Source organism: Egretta garzetta, unplaced genomic scaffold (genome assembly GCF_000687185.1).
Source record: "Egretta garzetta isolate BGI_Z169 unplaced genomic scaffold, ASM68718v1 scaffold1061, whole genome shotgun sequence".
In the NCBI taxonomy this organism is placed as follows: domain Eukaryota; kingdom Metazoa; phylum Chordata; class Aves; order Pelecaniformes; family Ardeidae; genus Egretta; species Egretta garzetta.
In genome coordinates, this window is record NW_009258557.1 from 4,899 (window position 1) to 10,848 (window position 5,950).

The window sequence follows — 5,950 nt, forward strand, 5'->3', positions numbered from 1 at the left end:
AAATATTTATTCCTTACATCTAGGCTCAATCTCTCCTCTTTTAGTTTAAAACCATTTTAGTTTAAAGCCCCTGTCCTATCACAACAGGCCCTGCTAAAAATGTGGTCCCCATTTTTCTTAGAAGCCCCCTTAAGTACTGGAAGGCTGCTATAAGGTCTCTCCACAGCCTTCTCTTCTCCAGGCTGAACAACCCCTTATGAACCACCTTAGCTCTCTCAGCCTGTCCTCATAGCAGAGGGGTTCCGGCCCTCTGAGCGTTTCTGCGGCCTTCTCTCGACCCCTTCCAACAGGTCCATGTTTGTCCTCTGCTGAGGACTCCAGAGCTGGACTCTCCAGAGCCGAGTAGAGGGGCAGAATCCCCTCCCTCGCCCTGCTGGCCATGCTGCTTTTGATGCAGCCCAGGATACGCTTGGCTTTCTGGGTTGTGAGCGCACATTGTTAGCTCATGTCCAGCTTTTCATCCACCGGGACCCCCCAACTCCTTCTCTACAGGGCTGTTCTCAGTTCCTTCATTGCCTCGACCCAGGTGCAGGACCTTGCACTTGGCCTTGTTGAACCTCTCAAGGTTCACATGGTCCCACTTGTCAAGCTTGTCCAGGTCCCTCTGGATGGCAGCCCGTCCCTCAGGCATGTCAGTGGCACCACTCAGCTTGGTGTCGTCTGAAAACTTGCTGAGGGTGCCCGCGATCCCACTGGATGTGTCCTTGATGAAGTTATTAAACAGCACAGGTCCCAGGATGGACCCCTGAGGGACACCACTTGTCACCGGTCTCCATCTGGACATTGAACTTTTGCGATGCGACCATCCACCCATCAAATCCATATCTCTGTGATTTAGCGAGAGGGATCTCGTTGGGAACCATGTCAAAGGCCTTTTGGAAGTCGAGACAGACGACAGCCATAGCTTTACCCTTGCCCACTGCTGTAGTCACTCCATCAGAGAAGGCCACTAGGTTGGTCAGGCAGGACTTGTCCTTGGTGAAGCCATGCTGGCTCTCTCAAATGACCTCCCTGGCCTCCATGTGCCCCAGGATAGCTTCTAGGGGGATCTGTTCCATGATCTTCCCAGGCAAAGAGCTGAGGCTGACAGGTGAGCAGTTTCCAACAGTCTTTTCTATCTTGTTAAAAAATGGGTGCAATGTTTCCCTTTGTCCAATCACCAGGGACTTCTCCTGATTTCCACGACTTTTCATATATCATGGAGAGTGTCTTGGCCACTGTATCAGCCAATTCCCTCGGGACTCAGGCATGGATCTTGTCAGGACCCATACACAAATGGATGCTGAGGTTACTCAGGCACTGCAGGGCAGGGCAAGGCAGGGTAAGGAAAGGGGATGCAAGGGAAGGCAAGGCGAGGTGAGGCAAGGAAAGGCAAAGCAAGGAAAAGGCAAAAGTTTAGTCAAGGCAAGGCAAAGGGAAAAGTCCAGGCAAAGGCAAAAGGCAAGGCAAGGCAATGCAAAGGCAAAAGCCAAGGTAGGGCAAGACAAGGCGATGCGAGGCGAGGTGACATAGGGCAAGGCAAAGCAAGGCAAGTCATGGTTTCGCCTGACTGATTGACTGGGAAAGGCTGAACTGGAGATAGAGGGGGACGTCCTGGCTTGCAGCCGTCACTGTTCTCCTGATGGGGGAGCAGGATTCTGTAGATGCAGGAGGTGGCAAGAGGCGACAGCAGGGTCTTGTTGGAGCTCCTGAGCAGGTCTTTCCTCCTCTGGGCAGGGAGCAATGGTTGTGGGGGGCTGCATCTGGGCTGGGAAGTGGGGAATGAGAAATGTTGTGTGAGGGAACTGGGGAGAAGTTAGACACTTGTGCTATGGGCCCTGGGTCTGGTGCTGAGAGGATTGAGAACATAGAACCCCGTGCGCTGCCAAAACATGCAGAGGAAGGGGAATGTGCAGAGTAAAAATGACGCTGAGTGGTTGAGCTGTGGCTGCTGTGAAGAGAGAGGGTGAGAGCTGGTGACCTTCCATGCCAAGCCCCCAGGGGAGCCTCTGCTGGCATTCCTTGCAGGAGGGAGAAGCCAATGCAGAGGGATGCTCATGTGGGGCCCCAGAGGGATCCCCCCGTGCTCTGGCTCTCGCTGCTGATGCCCAGAGAGGAGCACGGAGGTGTTTCATCAGTCATTGCAGCAGGGGGGCAGAGGGGGACAAGAAACTCTGGTCAGGACAGGGTGTCACTAAATAACACTGGTGCCCACGCACTCCCTGCTCTGGGAACTGAGCACCAGGCCAAGGAGGTGCATGAGGCTGTGCCCCACTGAGCATGAGAAAGAGGAGAGGGACAGGGTCTTTGCAGAGACCCCGCAGAGGAGAGATCTTGGGGATCAAGATGGAGCAGGGAAGGAGGGAGAGCTGGAGACCACAGCAGAGGAGCACTGAAGGGAGAGTCCTGCCCAGGGGAAGGCTGGGGACTTGTGCTGCTGGAGGAAGGCTCCTTCTAAGCTGCAGATGTACAGCTCCAGAGCAGGGACAGTGCTCAGGCAAGAGGTGAAGGAGCCAGCAGGGCTGGGTCAGGCTGCAAGAAGGCAGGCGGGCTCTGCAAAACAGTCAAAGGGAGACAAATCATTGCCGAAGCCCGGGGTTGAACCAGGGACCTTTAGATCTTCAGTCTAACGCTCTCCCAGCTGAGCTACTTCAGCCCTGCCTGGGCAGCCCCTGGCCCTGTGCCACCCGTGCCAGGACACAGGCTGACACACAGGAGGAGCGCTCCTCATGCAGGTTCCCAGGCCAAAGCTGTGCCCAACTCCAGGCAAGAAGGCACCTGGCTCCTCCCTGCCTCCAAGGCCAGGTGGGCTCCAGGGTTGGTGGAGGCCAGCTTGCCCTGGCTGTGACAAGATGTGCATCGGCCTTGTACAAGCGTGACAGTGGCCAGGGGAAGTTGGCTGCAGGGCAAGTGCAACTGCAAAGGATGAGGGTGGAGGAAGCGTGGGGACAGTGGAATTCCTTCTCTCCTTTCCCAGGCAAGGCATTCCCACACCCTTTTTTCCCCAGCTCACCTTCACTCCTTTGTTCCCCACCCTTCTACCCCTGAGCAATGCAGGGGGATGGGGAACAGAGGCTGTGGTCAGTCCACAGCCATTCCTCTCTGCCGCTCCTTCCTTCTCACACAGTTCCCGTGGGGGTCCTCCTGTGGGCTACATTCCTCCTCTCCCTCTTCTAACTTTGATTTTGCATTGGTAACTTTGAATCATCATCACATCCTTTGTGCAAGCAGTCATAGAGGGAACCTTGTCATCAAATTTACACAGTTTCAGTAAAACACCACCAATTTCCATCCCCTGTGGCGGTGGTTGTTTAAATGGCCCATCCGCAACACATTGGCGTAGTCAGCAGGATTCTACATCAGGACCCAGGACAGAGCTCTTGTGGCTGTGTCCCACAACAGGGACTCTGCTGCCTGCCAGGGGCATCACTCAGCGTGTGTGGGGAGCTCCCCACAGCGCTGTGGGGAGAGGCTCTGGGTGGAAGGAGCCATCCCCAGAAGGGCAGAGTCTTTGCTGTAGAGAGGGTGCTGTGCAGGTCAGAGATGTTCACAGCTCCAGATTGTAGAGGGATTTCTTGAACTACAGGGCCACAATGTGTTGTTGAGCTATGTGGACAATCCAGGTGTGTGACTGATATGATAAAGAGGGCTATTCCTGGAGTTCGGTTAGCACAAAAACAAAGAAGGGGGGACTGTGGATACATTCCTAGCAGAACAAGGACATCAGGTTCTGATAGGGTTGGAATGCTCTTAAGGGGAAATGCTTAGCCGGTGTACGGGACGCTATTAAAGGGGAAATGCTTAGTTGCTAGAATAGAGAAGCAGTAACCGCAAGTAGGGTAAAGTAACCAATGAGTGAGGCTTTGCTGTATATATCCAATCGCTATTAGAGGAGATGTGTATGGACAGTGTGTTACACCTATGAAATTATTGCTTATGCTGTGTGAACCCTGCTCTGCTCTATAAGTATATCTGCACTTTGCAATAAAGTGGAAGCACTCACTATACTCCTATGGAGACTGTGCCTGCTTTCTAAATTTCCCCTCTTTCCTGGTAAGCCTACACAAACTGGTCACCCTCTTCAACACCAGATCATCCCAGGACACTTCTGAGGAGATGCTTCAAGGGGAAGAACAATACAGGGGTTACTGGAAAGAGAAGGAGATTTCCCGAGTCTGGCTTTTTAGTTTTCTACTCTTGAGCGATGGGAGGGGAGAAATGGAACAAGAGCTCTCCAAGGTCAAACAAGTCACTGAGACTCCTGACCTGTAATTCTGAGGGATCAGTAGCCCTGCCAGGAGCCTCCCAAAGTGCCTTCAACCCCTTCTCTTCCTAGGGACGCACATCCCCTTTGCTGGATTTATCAGGGTTGTGCTGCCCTGCCCTTTTCTACCCTCTTGGTATGGCAGTTTCAGCTGGGGCATCACACACTGATAACGTGGGTCCTGCATGCTGTGTCCATGGCCATGACGTGTCCCAGCTTTCACCTGTGGGCCTGTGTGAAATGCAGCCCATGGAGCTGGGAAGTGAGCTGGGGAGTTGTTACTCAGATGCCATTTCTAGGACACTTGGGTGTCTCTTTGAGGTGCCCTTCCAAGCTGTGAGCTGCCCTCCAAAAGGCAAACCTGTCCCATAGAACCTTTGTGGTATCTGAAAGTCCCTCCAAGAATTAGAAAGACGGTCTCTCTCTCACTACCAATTAGCGTAGCAAGCCTTGGAGTCATGAAGGAAATGGCAGGAAGAGACAAACACACAAGGGGCCCTCTGCATTGCAACGAGCCCCAAAGTGTATTTGGGGCAGAGTCCATGGACCTTTGGTGCTGATGAGAGGCCAAAAACTGCTCAAGAAGGTAAAATCAAAAGGAAGTTTTCTGAAATATTATTGGGTCCCAGTGAGGGCCATGACCAGCACAGCTTTCCCACGGACTGGTTAGAGCAGAGAATTGGAGACAGTGAGGACAGGAAGGCAAAGGGAAAGCGCAGGTGACGCTGATGCTGAGAAAAGCCTGGATGGGTTTCATCAAGCCAAAGACCAAACCCTGACCCCTTTCCCCTCAGAAGAGAGATCCTGTCCCTCAAGCATGGCTCAGGACTCTTCCTGGGGTGGTGGGATGTTGTGGCGTGTGCAATGTCAAGTGAAGGATGATGGTACAGCACCTCTTGGAATCTCGGGGCTGTGCAAGGAGGCAGCGAGGCTCCAGTGTCACGAGGACAAGGTGTCTCCTCCTAGACCTCGGTGACAGAGACAACTGCAATAGCCAAGGGGACCAAGATCTCCATCCTGCCAAGCTTTTCTGCCTTGCCAGTGCCTTCGGCCATCCCCACCTCAGGCTGTCCTGCGCTGTCCTGTGCTTCATTTGTTACCCTGCAGTCTGGAGACACCCATCTCATTTTCCCACCTTGCCTTCACCCCATCACCTCCCTCCCTGTACTGATACCTCCCCCTGATACACAAAGGCATGAGGCAATCACAGGCCCCCGCTGAGTGATCTGTTGCACCACAGCACTACCCTCTGAGTAAAATTTCTGTCTTCTTGTGCCCAGGACAGACATCCCAAAGCTTTGTTCCTTTTCCTGCTTTATCCCAGCACAGGGAAAGTCTCTGTCATCTCTGACACCACTCTTCAAGCAGTCACAGGCTGTTGCTGCAGTGCCCTGAGCCCCCACACCATGCGGCTAAAGGAGCTCAGGTCCCTCCGTCTCTGCACACAGGTCACGTGCTTCAGGCCCTCAACCCCATCCTGGCCGACCTCCTCTGGACCCTCTCCAGTTCCTCTCCACTCTTCCAGAAAAGGGAGCCCCACACCAGGACACACCAGTCCAGATTGGATCACAACTGTGCTGAATCAAGGCGGGGAGGCAGCTCCCTTGTCTGGGTGGCCGTGCTCGTTCCAGTGCAGCCCCGTGTGCAGCTGGTCTTATTCATGGTGAGCGCACTCCAATAGCTCCCATGGGATCTCCTGCAGTGACC

The 5,950-nt window shown here is 53.8% G+C and overlaps 1 non-coding gene across 1 annotated transcript; it reads right to left on the reverse strand.

Annotated features, from left to right (window-relative positions):
- Positions 1–2,562: 2,562 nt before the first annotated feature.
- TRNAF-GAA lies at positions 2,563–2,635 on the reverse strand. Its single transcript has one exon. It is a non-coding gene; the product is annotated as a tRNA-Phe (tRNA).
- Between the last annotated feature and the right edge of the window lie 3,315 nt (positions 2,636–5,950).